The sequence below is a fragment of the Schistocerca gregaria genome, chromosome 5, assembly GCF_023897955.1.
Source record: "Schistocerca gregaria isolate iqSchGreg1 chromosome 5, iqSchGreg1.2, whole genome shotgun sequence".
Taxonomy (NCBI): Eukaryota; Metazoa; Arthropoda; class Insecta; order Orthoptera; family Acrididae; genus Schistocerca; species Schistocerca gregaria.
The window spans coordinates 183,023,453-183,039,585 of record NC_064924.1 but is presented as its reverse complement, the minus strand read 5'-3'; the positions used below and the strand labels follow the sequence as shown (position 1 = coordinate 183,039,585).

At 42.6% G+C, this 16,133-nt stretch overlaps 1 protein-coding gene across 1 annotated transcript in view; it reads left to right on the top strand.

Annotated features, from left to right (window-relative positions):
- LOC126272510 (uncharacterized) overlaps positions 1–16,133 on the top strand; it is a 196,317-nt gene that overhangs the window by 110,206 nt on the left and 69,978 nt on the right. The window lies entirely within an intron of this gene.

Below are 16,133 nucleotides of genomic sequence, written 5' to 3'. Positions count from 1 at the left end.
CTTGGTAGGTCGTTGGAGGGAGTTGGCACCACATCTGCACACACATGACCGTGCGCGTGGTTTGCAACCAGTGTACGATACTCTTTGGCCGTCATGGTGCCTTGCACGAGCCCCACTAGACCCATGGACATCCACGTGAATGTTCCCCAGGGCATAATAGCGCCGCCGCCAGCTTGTCTCCGTCCCGCAGTAAAGGTGTCAGGGGAGTTGCTCCCCTGGGTCACGACGGATTCGCGTCCTCCGCTGGCATGATGAGGAAGGTATCGGGATGCATCAGACGATGCTAACTCTGCCATTGCGCCAATGTCCAATGCCAATGGTCACGCGCCCGTTTCAGTCGTAGTTGCCGATGCCGTCATGTTAACATTGGCACATGTATGGATGGTCAGCAGCGGATGCACATCGTTAGGGATGCTCGACGAGTGGCGTTTTCAGACACACTTGTACTCTGCCTAACATTGAAGTCGGATGTTAGTTCCGCCACTTCGCCGCCTGTCCTGTTGTACCTGTCTGCCCAGCTTACGACCTCCGACATCTATAATGAGAGGTGGCCGTTTGGATGTAGTTTCACTCTGGTTTCACCACATGTTGAAGACACACGCCACACCAGTCCTCGAACACCCAACAAGTCGTGCAGTTTCCGAAATGCACGTACCCTCCATTAAACTCAGGTAGATCGCGCGCCTTCCTCCATTCAACGTGCTTGTGTCTCACTAGCAATCATTCCTCGGTAGGTGACGCCGCTTTCACCTGGAAGGCTTTATATCGATGGTAGGTTGGTGGTCAATGTTCTGCCTGGTCAGTGTGCAGTCCGATTAAAACAAATTGATATTTGACGTTTGTCACTTGCCACTGCAGTGTTGCCATATCCGCTGCTGGCTACCGCTCGGTTACAGACGACGGACAAACATCGCGGATCACTTGACAACTGCTGTTGATGTCAAAGGCGGAGCAATGTTGGAAGCGGTCGCCGCGAGGTATGACGGAAGTGGCTGACGCTCTGTCGACAGCTGATTTTAAGCGACCAATGAGTGAACTGCGACAAAAAATGTCTCTGAGCACTATGGGACTTAACTTCTGAGGACATCAGTCTCCTAGAACTTAGAAATACTTAAACCTAACTAACCTAAGGACATCACACACATCTATGCCCGAGGCGGGATTCGAACCTGCAACCGTAGCGCCTAGAACCGCTCGGCCACTCAGCTGCCGAACTGCGACAGACGACCGGTTTTGTGGTTCTGAATTCAAACTTACTTCCTAAACTAATCACAATCTCGTGATGTGCTATGTATTCGAGAAAACGGCGATCAACAATCTGCGCCAGAACTATCATCACGACCGCTTTGTTCAGGGCGATTATAGCTAACCCCTACGTGGGAAATGAAGAGTGAAAAATTTCACAATATATTTGTTTGGATAGCCATCTTCCGCAGCTAAATTTCAGTTTTAGCGCTAAAAGCAACCTATAATTTATCGCTGTCACTGAAACTATCCACTCGCTGACTACACAGCATGCCGCGTTACCAGCCGATGAGCAGTTCTGGTTGGCAATTGGTTGAGATTATAGGCAACACAAAGAGATTACTAACGAAAATAGAATAATAGGAATGAAAATAAGGACAAATAAAACAGTTAATACGATGAAATGAGCGACGAAGTATTAGAAATTAAAAAAACATTTAAACCAGTTAATTGGATAAAAACGACGCCTGAAGTGTCAACTACCAAGAAATTTTAGTTGGGCTGTAGTGTACCATGCCTGTAGTAAGCAGACAAGTGACGGGCGCTGAACACTCCAACCAGGGACACCAATGTAGTCGCGCAAATGTAAGTGCTTCTCGAAGAGGCAGCGTAGCAGCGAGCGGCCTTCTACCGCATTCCAAGCGGTCGACTGTCGGTGAATCAGGATGATGTGACAGCGTCCTGGGCAGAGTAGCCGCAAAACGTAGGCCATTGGCCAGCCTACCAGGAGTCAGCGGTGACCTCCAGGAGGCGGATCCTGGACCGACGGCTGCAACACTGCATGCAGCAGCGTCGGAACCCAGCAGCGCAGAGCAGTTTGTACCTCTGACGGTTGCATTACCGGTGACGGGTGTGTGAGAATGATAGTAAAGTGACTGTAACTTGGGCCGGCCGGTGTGGCTGAGCGGTTCTAGGCGCTTCAGTCTGAAACTGCGCGACCGCTACGGTCGCAGGTTCGAATCCTGCCTCGGGCATGGATGTGTACGATGTCCCTAAGTTAGTTAGGTTTACGTAGTTCTAAGTTCTAGGGGACTGATGACCTCAGATGTTAAGTCCAATAGGGCTCAGAGCCTTTGGAGTCATTTTAACTGTAACTTGAAGGCTATGCTGTCAAGCATCGGTCGCTGGTCGCAGCACAGCTGGTCAGTGATAGCTGCGTCGGAAGAGTGTCCTCCGGCAGAGACTGACTTATGGAGATGTACTGCCCAGCCGTGCCGATTACCAGACGGGTGGCCCAGGGGTGCATAAGGGTGTTCCAAAATTCTTTTACAAATTTTTGCGGCAGATTCCTTGCATCAGAATAAGAAAAGAGTTAATACGAAAATATGTCCGAGAACCATTCATTTTCGAGTTGGTAATTAAAGTTGACGTTCAGTGGCTTTCCAGATACAACGCAACAACTTCCCATATTTATGAAACTGTTTCACTCATTATATCATAGATGGCGTTGTGCTACCAGGGAGACTTGTTTACATTCAACTTGTACTTTGTTTACATGTTCTGCAGGTAGTGAGTTAACTGAAAGCCCTCTCCTTTCAAACACGGCAGGGTATTCATTTCGTGAGCAGTCGGACATGATTTTTATGGACGCCAGTGAGGATGGTTATGGACCCGAGCTCGCAGGGCTGTATCATACAGCGTTTTCAGAACTGAAGACAACCGAGTCATCTAATCTTCGGTGCATTCGTAAGACACGATCCATAGTACCATAGACTATAGACTGAGGAAGAAAACATAGAAGAGCCAGACATCAAAATACTCCAGACTCATCTTCAACGTGTGCAGGGCCTTGATCTACTGATCACCCACAGTTGGAGAACTTTCCCCGATGGTTTGTTGCTCAAACGGCCAATCCATTGTTTGTCTCTTCATCTACATCTACATGGATACTCTGCGAATCACATTTAAGTGTCGGACAGAGGGTTCATCGAACCACTTTCACAATTCTCTATTATTCCAATCTCGTACAGCGTGCGGAAAGAACTAACACATATATCTTTCTGTACGAGCTCTGATTTCCCTTATTTTATCGTGGTGATCGTTTATCCCTATGTAGGTCGGAGTCAACAAAATGTTTTCACATTCGGAGGAGAAAGTTGGTGATTGGAATTTCGTGAGAAGATTCCGTCGCAACGAATAACGCCTTTCTTTAAATTATTTCCAGCGCAAATCCTGTATCATTTCTGTGAAACTCTCTCCCATATTTCGCGATAATACCAAACGTGCTGCCTTTCTTTGAACTTTTTCGATGAACTCCGTCAGTCCTACCTGGTTGAGATCCCACACCACGCAGAGGTATTCTAAAAGAGGACGGACAAGCGTAGTGTAGGCAGTCTCCTTAGTAGGTCTGTTACAGTTTCTAAGTGTTCTTCCAATAATACGCATTCTTTGGTTAGCCTTCCCCACAAAATTTTCTATGTGTTCTTTCCAATTTAAGTTGTTCGTAATTGTAATACCTAGATATTTAGTTGAATTTACGGCATTCAGATTAGACTGATTTTTCTTGTAATCGAAGTTTAACGAGTTCCTTTTAGCACTCATGTGGATGACCTCACACTTTTCGTTATTTAGGGTCAACTGCCACTTTTCGCACCATTCAGATATTGTTTTCTAAATCGTTTTTCAGTTTGTTTTGAACTTCTGATGACTTTATTAGTCGATAAACGACAGCGTCATCTGCAAACAACCGAAGACGGTTGCTCAGATTGTCTCCCAAATCATTTATATAGATAAGGAACAGCAAAGGGCCTATAACACTACCTTGGGGAACGCCTGAAATCACTTCTGTTTTACTCGATGTCTTTCCGTCAGTTACTACGAACTGTGACCTCTCTGACAGGAAATCGCAAATCCAGTCACATAACTGAGGCGATATTCCATAAGCACGCAATTTAACTACGAGCCGCTTGTGTGGTACAGTGTCAAAAGCCTTCCGGAAATCCAGGAATACGGAATCGATCTGAAATACCACGTCAATAGCACTCGGCATTTCATGTGAATAAAGAGCTAGTTGTGTTTCACAGGAACGATGTTTTCTAAACCCATGTTGACTGTGTGTCAATAGACGGTTTCCTTCGAGGTAATTCATAATGTTCGAACACAATATATGTTCTAAAATCCTGCTGCATAACGACGTTAAAGATATGGGCCTGTAATTTAGTGGATTACTCCTACTACCTTTCTTGAATATTGGTGTGATATGTGATACTTTCTAGTCTTTGGTTCAAAAATGGTTCAAATGACTCTGTGCATTATGGGACTTAACTTCTAAGGTCATCAGTCCCTTAGATCTTAGAACTACTTAAGCCTAACTAACCTAAGGACATCACACACATCCATGCCCGAGGTAGGATTCGAACCTGCGACCGTAGCGGTCTAGCGGGTCCAGAGTGCAGCGCCTAGAACCGCTCGGCCACCCTCGGACGGCCCCGTCTTTGGGTATGGATATTTCGACGAGCGAACGGTTGTATATGCTTGTTAAGAATGGAGCCACTGCATCAGTATACTCGGAAAGGAACTTAATTGCTATACAGTGTGGACCAGAAGACTTGCTTTTATTAAGCGTTGCCAGTCAGCGACCAGAGACACTTCGAGTGAGGTTGTATTTGCCTGTCTGTCGCGCTCATGGATTTCAAAACAACACGGGGACATTACGTTCTGCTTCAAGTTGCAAAAAAGAGTGCCAAAGAAACTCATGAACTGTTGAAATTGGGGTATGGCGATAATGTTGAAACTCTGTAGGCTGTTTAAAAGTGGTATAAGGGATTTAAAAGCGGAAATGAGTTGGCAGAAGACGGGTAACGTTCGCGACGTCCATTAAACTCAAAAACAGAGGAAAACGTGCAAAATGTGGCAAAAATTGTTCGTTAAAACAGGCGAATAAGTATTCGAGAGTTTACCGAAGATCTTGGCGTCTCGTACGGATCGGTGCAAACCGATAATTTACAAATGAGACGACTGAGAGAAAAAATGGTTCCCCGATTTTTGCGTGATGAGCAACAGGAAAGTCGTCTGTCACTTTGCACGGAGGTAAAACTTGGGTCTACCGCTATGACCGTGAAACGAAAAATCCGGTTCCCAATGAAAAATCAGTGAAGCTCCTTGCCCTAAGAATGTATGTCAATTACAATCGAATGTCGAAATCATCCTCATAGTTTTCTTCAATGTTGAAGACACAGTGCGAACAGAGTTCGTTACAAGGCGAGGAAACGGAAACGCCGAATTTTGTGAAGGCTTGCTGCAAAACGATGTAGGGAGAAATACACTATAAAAATAGACCAATGACTTCCTTCTCTTTATCACGGCAATGCGCCATGTCAAACCTCGCATTTAAATCGCTAGTTTTTGGCCGGAAAAGTGTTCCTCTCCGCTCACAATCGACATAATCACAAGAGTTAGCACCAAGCGACTTCTGGCTCTTCGAAAAATTAAAACCGTACTTAGATGTATTAACATCATGCCTCACTTTGAAAGGTCCACCACAGTACAACTGAACGCCCTTCCAAAAGAAGCCTTCCAGAAATGCGTCCCATCCCGGTTTCAAAGTTGTGGTAAGTGCACAACTAGCAAGAACACTAGCTTCAAGGAGATGAAATGAATTCCATGTAAACTTACTTTGTTTGTAATAGAATTATTCACCGCATTTTTTGATCACACTTCGTCATACAACTGAATAGCAATGTACATTAAACGTGTTTTATCTCGGAAACCATTAGGAATTTGGCATATGTTCATATGAAACTTTTTGCTAAGAAACACCAATATTATCACCCCTCTAAGTATATATCTTTCCTCCTGACTCACCCTGAATTTTCGTTTTATGATAAAAATTTTCGTCAGAAAAAGGGCTGAAGTTTCGTTGTTTCGACAGTCAATATTTAAGTGTTAACTAAATTGTTTTGAGTGTGATCTGTGGTGGACAGGTTTCATAAATGTTTAGAAGTGCATCAGTACCAAGCTGCAATTAACTCAATTTGACCGGAATCCGTTACTAAAAAAAAATTCTCAGTACAGACTAATATTAAAGGATGCCATTCATTACATACAATTCGTAATGATGAGTGAGAGAGCGAGCACTTCGTCATTCTCTTACGATATGGCCAAAAAGTAGTTGGAGCAATCATCAAATTCTTTAAGATATTGAGTAGTAATAAACACTTTCTTCAATCTCCTTTTGTAAAGAATTCTACTTGCTTTCTGAAACCATTCTAAAATAGGGAGGAGAAAATTGATGCATGTTTTGATTTTGTGGGATGACGATGGGGAGAAGGGGATACATGACACTTAAAAAGAATGGTGCTTGGGCACTTTTGCGCACAGAGGATATAGTCCACAGCTTGATACAACAGAGTAAGTAAACGGAGTTGTCGTGAACTGAAATGTACGACACGTGATGCTAGGGAACTGGTTCAAATGGCTCTGAGCACCATGGGATTTAACTTCTGACGTCATCAGTCCCCTAGAACTTAGAACTACTTATACCTGACTAACCTAAGGACATCACACACATCCATGCCCGAGGCAGCATTCGAACCTGCGACTGTAGCGGTCGTGCGGTTCCAGACTGAAGCGACTAGAACCACTCGGCCACCCCGGCCGGCGTTAGGGAACTGCCTTCGAAATGTGACTAAGAAAAATTGACAGTTTAACATAAATCAGGAGAACGCGGCGGACAGGAAGATATAGTCTGAAATTGACACGGAGACATTCGAAAGGAAATGCACGTCTGAAGCAGAATGCACGTCTGAAGCAATACGACAGCGTTCGACAAAAGCAGAAGTGGACGGTAGGTGTGAAATATACAGCACGGTTGCTTTGCTAGTGCACGTCCTTGCTGAAACTTGTCTCTTGTATTGGGAGACGAGTTCCAAACACCGTATTCCATGAAATATTGAGAGCTCTCCGGCACGCTCCATTTATCCTGGGCGCATCTGGCCACTTCGACCGGCTCTTCGCCACGCCCCAGACTGACAAGTGCCGAAAAGTTGTCAGACCTTCGTGTAGGACGTCACTCAGCCAAGACGGAGAGTTTTTGCCAGTCACAACAAGGAGGCGTCTCTACTTTTAAACTTACTTTTCCGAAGTATCAAAGTATACCACTGGTAAACTATTTTATTTATTATCGGTAGATCCAGTTTTACACAAATGTACCTACGGTTATTTTCCTCAACATGTTACAGTACAAGTTTCTTTTTCCTTTTTTTTTCAATATTCAGATGAAATAGTCTGACTTTCAACTTATTATTTACGAATAGCACATTCCTTGGTTTTGTACGAGATTACCTTCATTTTGCTGTTATTGCACATGAAAGATGAGCTACGGAATGACAAATCGAATATAAAAACTTACCGGATACAGGGTGATTCACGAAAATATGCTAATACATGTTTCAGATGGCTTTGAGCACTATTGGACTTAACATCTGAGGTCATCAGTCCCCTAGAACTTAGAACTACTTAAACCTAACTAACCTAAGGACATCACACACAGCCATGCCCGAAGCAAGGTTCGAACCTGCGACCGTAGCGGTCGCGCCGTTCCAGACTGAAGTGCCTAGAACCGCTAGGTCACAAAGGGGCCGGCTATGCTAATATTTTAGTATGTTATTCAACAAGTAAAACTAAAGAAAGAAGAACATATAAACATTAGTCCACAAATGTATAGTTATACGGAGAATAAAAGATTTTGCCTGTAATTTAGCAACTTCGCTAATACGAAGCCATCGCAAAACAGTACGAGGTTAAAAAAAAAGCACGATTTCCTTTTATTTTGTTGTTATTGATCTGGTGAATCTAATAAAACATGTCCCAGACGTGTACCTGCAGTAGTTTTCCAGAACATCCAGATTATGAACGCTAGGCAGAGTACCCGTCTCCCGTAACATTCGAAATAATGGTTCGTGAATTCGGAATACTCAGAGTTGGATAACGTACGATATATTTGTTAACTCCACCGTAGCATTCCTATCACATTTGCCACAAATAAACACCATATCTGCGTGTCCCACAGTCGTAAATTTAAAAGACTTCCCGATTTCAAAACAAAAAAAAATCTTCAAACTACAACAGATACTATGTGTTTTCACCTAAATATACTGTTATTATTATATGCTTTCACTGGAAAATACAGAAAACTAACTCGTTTCAAGGTTAGAAAATGACTGAAGCAACTCACTAACGGCTGCGAACAATGACAACCGTTTCTACGTTATTAATCGAAAGTAAACAAATTTACTTGTATAATAATCTTTGCTACTCTGGATGTTCTCAAAAACTACTGTTGATAAACCTCTGGGACGTGTTTTATTAGATTCACCAGACCAATAGCAACAAAATGAATGGAAATCGTGCTTTACTTTAACCTCGTACAGTTTTGCGTTGGCTTCATATAACCGATGTTGCTAAATTTCAGGCAACATATTTTATTAGTCGTAACTCCGTAACTAAACATTTGCGGACCTATGTCTACATGAACCTTTTTCTTTAGTTATACTTTTAGAATAACATATTAAAATAATTTCATATCTTCGTGAATCACCCTGAATAATGAAAGATGGGTGTATGTGTCTACAGATGAATGTGGAAAAAACTGGATGTTAAACTGACGTAACGTCGAAAAGAAACAACACTAGTTCAGATCACTTCGGCCAAGTTCTCGGTTTTAAATTTGTTCTCTCAGACTTTTACCTGCGCCAGAACAGATCGTAGAGAAGAGTACATAGTTCGCAGCATAGCGAGGAAAATACACACACTCACTCTCTCTCTCTCTCTCTCTCTCTCTCTCTCTCTCTCTCTCTCTCTCACACACACACACACACACACACACAGCTGACCATTAAAACTGCAATATCAGTAGGCATTCTAAATGATGAAAATTTCAATGTTGTGCATATTAACCGTAGCAGGAACAATACACGTTCAAATTTTCAGGCAACTAAGAGTAGCTGAGTACACGTTGTTGCCTAGTTACGCATTTATTTTAGTCTCCTGTTAGTCCATCTTCCCTCTGTCCATCTCCCACTCTCTGCCCATCTCCTCCTAACCTTCTCTCTGTCCACCCCTTCTCCCCCCTCTCAACATCCTTCTCATCCTCTTCCTTTTCTCTGTGCATCTCCTCCTAACCTTCTGTTTATCCTCTCCCTCTCTGCCCATCCATTCTTCGCACTTTCTGTTTCCAAGTTATCACCTCCACCCCCAACAGCAGCCTAATATCCCTTCCAGACAGTCAGCAGTATGTGTACCAATTTCGTTTGAACTGGGCCAAGGTTAAGGAGGAGCTTTTTAGCCGCAGCTTTGCTGGAGTACGCATATGCCATACATAATCCATATAAATATATTTCACATATGTCCGTACAAATATTTTACCAGTATCTGAAAGTGATTTCGCCCTAAAGTTCGGTTTTCACAGAACTTGATGCCTCAGAACATGTCCCACCAACCGATCCGTTCTTCTAGTCACGTTGTGCCACGAACTTCTCTTCTCCCCAATCCTATTCAATACCTCCTCATTAGTTATGTGATCACGCATCTAATCTTCAGCATTCTTCTCTAGCACCATATTTCGAAAGCTTATATTCTCTTCTTGTCTAAACTATTTATCGTCCTTGTTTCACTTCCATTCATGGCTACACTCCATACACATACTTTCAGAGACGACTTCCTGACACTTAATTCTATACTCGATGTTAAATTTCTCTTCTTCTGAAACGCTTTCCTTGCCATTGCGAGTCTACATTTATATCCTCTGTACTTCGACCATCATCAGTTATTTTGCTCCCCAAATAGCAAAACTCCTTTACTACTTTAAGTGTGTCATTTCCTAATCTAATTCCCTCAGCATCACCCAATTTAATTCGACTACATTCCATTATCCTCGTTTTGCTTGTGTTGATGTTCATCCTATATCCTCCTTTCAAGACACAGTCCATTCCGTTCAACTGCTCTTCCAAGTCCGTTGCTGTCTCTGACAGAATTACAATGTCATCGACGAACCTCAAAGTTTTTATTCCTTCTCCATGGATTTTAATACCTACTCCGAATTTTTCTTTTGTTTCCTTTACTGCTGGCTCAATATACAGATTGAATAACATCGGGGAGAGGCTACAACCCTGTCTCAGTACCTTCTCAACCACTGCTTCCCTTTCGTGCCCCTCGACTCATACAACAGCCATCTGGTTTCTGTACAAATTAGGACGTAAAAATTAAAACGTCAAGCAAGTTGTGGCAGTTCTTCACGCATCTCTGTATTTATGACACCCTATCTCCAGACCTGTGTGTCGTACAATGTTATAATTTTTTAGGTACATTCAGTGGCATATGTGGATATTATCCGCAACATCTGTTCCAAACATAATTAGTTGTAAAGAAGGAATGAATTATAGCACAATGCCCAATGCGGCAGTTTCACTGCATGAACAGCGGAAATGTGGTAAGCGATAAACTTTTTCCTTTCATCATTTTGTAGGTTTTGTCTGTGGCCAAAAGTTTCGTAAAGATTGTTGCAAATCATTTTAGTGCTCTCACTCTTAAATACAGGATGAATAAAATCTGTGTACTCGCGCGTCATGGGCTATACTTCTTTTTCACCCCAACTCCCCACATCCTCACTCTTTGATAGGTATCTATTTTTTACAACCACAGCGGCTCTTTCCTTACATTAAGTGATATGTGTAACAGGTTTGGTTGAAATCGGTCCTGTGGTTTTGGAGCAATACGGAACATACTTAATACGCTACTGACCATTAAAATTGCTACATCAGGAAGAAATGCAGATGATAAACTGGTATTCATTAGATAAATATATTATCCACGCAATTTGGATGCATAGATCCTGAGAAATCAGTACAAAGAACAACCTCCTCTGGCCGTAATAACGGCCATAATACGCCTGGGCATTGAGTCAAACAGAGCTTGGATGGCGTGTACAGGTACAGCTGCCCATGCACGATACCACAGTTCATAAAGAGTAATGACTGGGATATTGCGACGAGCCAGTTGCTCGGCCACCATTGACCAGACGTTTTCAATTGATGAGAGATCTGGAGAATGTGCTGGCCAGGGCAGTTGTCTAACATTTTCTGTATCCAGAATGGCCAGTACAGGACCTGAAACATGCGGTAGCGCATTATCCTGCTGAAATGTAGGGTTTCGCAGTGATCAAATGAAGAGTAGAGCCACGGGTCGTAAAACATCTGAAATGTAACGTCCACTGTTCAAAGTGCTGTCAATGCGAACAAGAGGTGACCGAGACATGTAACCAGTGGAACCCCATACCATCACGCCGGGTGATACGCCAGTATGGCGATGACGAATACACGCTTCCAATGTGCGTTCACCGCGATGTCGCCAAACACGGATGCGACCATCATGATGCTGTAAACAGAACCTGGATTCACCCGAAAAAATGACGTTTTGCCATTCGTGCACCCAGGATCGTCGTTGAGTACACCATAGCAGGCGCTCCTGTCTGTGATGAAGCGTCTAGGGTAACTGCAGCCATGGTCTCCGAGCTGATAGTCCATGCTGCTACAAACGTCGTAGAACTGTTCGTGCAGATCGTTGTTGTCTTGCAAACGTCCCCATCTGTTGACTCAGGGATCGAGACGTGGCTGCACGATCCGTTACAGCCATGCGGATAAGATGCCTGTCATCTCGAGTGCTAATGATAAGAGGCCATTGGAATCCAGCACGGCGTTCCGTATTACCCTCCTCAACCCACCGATTCCATACTCTGGTAACAGTCATTGGATCTCCACCAACACGAGCAGCAATGTCGCGATACGATAAACCGCAATCGCGACAGGCTACAAACCGACCTTTATCAAAGTCGGAAACGTGATGGTACGCATTTATCCTCCTTACACCAGGCGTCACAACAACGTTTCACCAGGCAACGCCCGTCAACTGCTATTTGTGTATGGGAAATCGGTTGGAAACTTTCCTCATGTCAGCACGTTGTAGGTGTCGCCACGGTCACCAGCCTTGTGTGAATGCCCTGAAAAGCTAATCATTTGCATATCACAGCATCTTCTTGCTGTCGGTTTAATTTCGCGTTTGTAGCACGTCATCTTCGTGGTGCAATAATTTTAATGGCCAGGGAGTCTAGTTACATCCATTTTTATAATATGTGTGAATTGAACTAAAAATTACCAACATATTTTTCAAACATAAGGACATTCATAAATATACTTGGCAAAAGAACACCAAATAACTTCGTTCTATAATAGATTATATTATCATTAGGCAAACAAGTAGTTTCGAAGCAGTAGACGTCAGGTCTTATAGAGGAGCCCAGTGTAGGGCAGACCACTATATAGTTAAAATGAAGTCTTTCTGGCCATGGAAGAATGCAAGGAGTGGTACAAGTAACATAAATAAAACGAACCAGACTGAGAAAGATGAAAATTTGCCTTTTAATATTGACAGCCTACAAGACGAAAGTATCAGAACACTCTTTGCGGCCAGGATGGAAAGGAAACTGGTTGAATCATTTGAAGGAAGTACAGAGGAAATATATGACTATACAAAAGCTAATGTGAAAATCATAGCAACAGAGGTGTTGGGTAAAAAAGATAGCAACCACGACCGTGCAGCAGAGTGGTGGTCAGAGGAATTAGAGGTCCTCGTCAGAGAAAAACGAAATGCGTTCCTTCAGTGGTTGAATGATAAATCAGAAGAAACAAGATCAATATACAAGGAAAAGAAGAATGAAGTGATGACAGAAAATAAGGATGGCAAAAAATGAAGCATGGGAAAGAACATGTGTAAAGGTGAATAGCAAATTAGGATTTGGGAGAGCAAAAGAAGCATGGTCAGTATTGAAAGGGCTTCGACAGGATACAAAAAGCAAAACTAATTTCCAACTGATAACACAAAAGGAATGGGAAGAGTATTTCCGAAAATTATTAAATGAGGACAGAGAATAATATCTAGAAGAAGGAATAGGGGAAGATAAAGGACATGAAGATTATGAGATCCAGATTGTAGAAAGTAAAGTACTTCAGGCGTTGAGAACAGGAAAGAATGGTAAATCACCGGGACCAGGCAATATCAATCTGGAGTGTCTGAAATATGGTGGTGACAAAATTGTGAAATTGATAACACAGCTCTTCAACAAAATGATACATGGAGAGTCAATACCCAACGAGATGAAGCTAGGTTACATTAATACAATATTTAAGAAAGGGGATCGCAAAATTTGTTCAAACTATCGAGGAATTTGTGTTACAAATACATTAATGAGAATTTTTGCGAAAGTAATTAAAAACAAACTGGAAACAAATTTTAGAACCCAAGAAGAACAATGTGGATTCACGGCTGGGAGATCATGTGTAGACCATATTTCCACATTACGACAGATTTTGGTGAAACATAGGGAAAAATCAAAAAATATAGGATTAATTTTCATAGATCTAGAAAAGGCGTATGATACTGTTCGAAGAAAATTACTTCGGAGAGCACTACATATGGCAAACATAAACCCTTCCTTGATTAAAATAATACAACAGATGTATAAAGATAACATTTGCCAAGTGAAAGTTGGAAATAAACTTTCACAGAAATTTAGAACAAGCAAAGGCCTTTTACAGGGCTGTCCCATGTCACCATCATTATTTAAAATGTATATAGATATTAGCCTTAGAACATGGTCTCGTAAATGTAATAGTATGGGATTAGAAATAAGAGATGGAGTTTACCTACATCATTTATTATTTGCTGATGATCAAGTAGTCGTAGCACAAGATGGGGAGGATGCTAACTATATGTGCAATCAACTAGCAGTAGCATACAAAACTTGGGGTTTGAACATTAATTACCAAAAAACAGAATACTTGACAAATGATTCAGATGAGCTATACATTGAAGGAAAGAAAATCAAAAAGGTAAACACTTTATGTTATTTGGTATCCATTTTAGCAATCGAGGGAAAATCAGAGTCAGAAATCAATAAAAGAATTAGTAGCGGACGGAGGGTCATTGGGATGCTTAACTCAGTCTTATGGAGCAGGTATGTAATGAGCAGAACTAAAAAATTAATATACAAATCCATATTAGAGAGTCTGGTTCTGTATAGAACGGAGACGTGGACAATTAACATGAAGCACATTAAAAAATTACAAGCTCTAGAGATGGACTTTTGGAGAAGTTCGGCAAGAATCTCCAAGATAGAAAAGATAAGGAACACCGAAGTAATAAGGATAATGGAAATAAAAGAAAGAATATATGACGTAATGGATAGGAAGAAATTACAGTGGTACGGGTATGTACGATGAATGGAGAAAACCAGAATACCAAAATTGATACTGGAGTGGGAACCGGAGGGGAGAAGAAGAAGAGGACGCCCTATGACCACCTGGATCCAAAATGTGCATCACACAATGAGGAGAATGGGCGCACAGGAAGAAGACACACAAGATCGAAACACCTGGAGAAATATTTTGGGAATATAGTTTAAGAACGGTTATTGTTTGTATTGTAATTTTCAAGTAAATTATTATGTTGGAGATAAGCCTCTGTAATGGGGAAAAGCTCAAAATAATAATAATGAATTTGTGGCTATGCACGGTGCGAAACTTTGTGTAGAGATCCTACCTCAGTCAACATCAATGGCTCTATTTAAAACCGACCGTAAATGACAGATGTTGGTACCTCAATTCATGCTGCAACAACTCCATGCTGCGTGGTAGCCTCGCGGTTCTAGGCGCTCAGTCCGGAACCGCACGAGTGCTACGGTCCCATGTTCGAATCCTGCCTCGGGCATGGATGTGTGTGATGTCCTTAGGTTAGTTAGGTTTCAGTAGTTCTAAGTTCTAGGGGACTGATGACCACATATGTTAAGTCCCTTAGTGCTCAGAGCCATTTGAACCATTTTTTGAACTCCATGCTTTAAAGTTAAACAATCGTAGTGTACGGTGAGTGGTGGCCCGTCCGACTCTCGACAACACTGTAACATTTACATTCACGGAAAAGAAATCGCAGCACAAAGATGGAGTCGTCAGACGTACACAAAAAATGGTAGGCGCGTTTCTACATCTGAAAAGTGATGTCAATTCAAATTTCGGGCCAGCCGCATAAGGTTGGCTCTACCATCGTCACTTTGACTATGCAAATCAGGTTTCCTTTAAATACTTGCTCTAACAGTCGCGAGCGTTACTTATCTTTGAGATTCGGCGTGATGAGTCGATGTTTGTCGAGATTGCCTTTAAGCGAAAAGGATGCCATTATCGATACCCGCTGAGACTGAAGATGTCGTGTACTAGGGCTACGAGAAGCTGGATGTTCCTTTTGCAATATTGTAGAAAGACTTGTCAGGAATGTAGCCACTGTACATGATAGCTGGCAGCGGTGGTCACGAGAATGTACGGTCGCCAGAAGACCACGTGGCACAACCAAGAGAGAAGACCGTCTTGTTCAGCGTATGGCTCTGGCACATCGTACTGCCTCTGCAGCAGCAATCTGAACAGCAGTTGGCATCTCGCGCTTACAATAACCTGCGCTCTTGCAATGTTGTTACCTAGACAAACGAATTCCCAAATTTCATTACTTTACATTAATTATTTTTTAGTATTTTGATTATTTCCGTAAGCGTATTTTGCGGTAGGTAGGGTTCTCGCTTTCCGCGCACGGGGTCCCGGGTTCTATTCCAGGCGGGGTCAGAGATTTTTCCTGCCTCGAGATGACTGGGTGTTGTTGTGTCGTCTGCATCATCATTCATCCCCATTACTGTCGCAGGAAGGCAATGGCAAACCACCTCCTCTAGGACCTTGCCTAGTACTGCGGTGCGGGTCTCCCGCATCGTCCCCTGGGCTCCTCGGAGTATGGGACCTCATCATCATAATTTTCAGTTGGTGAGAGAACCTGCCGGCCACAGCAACTGACGGATACCTTTT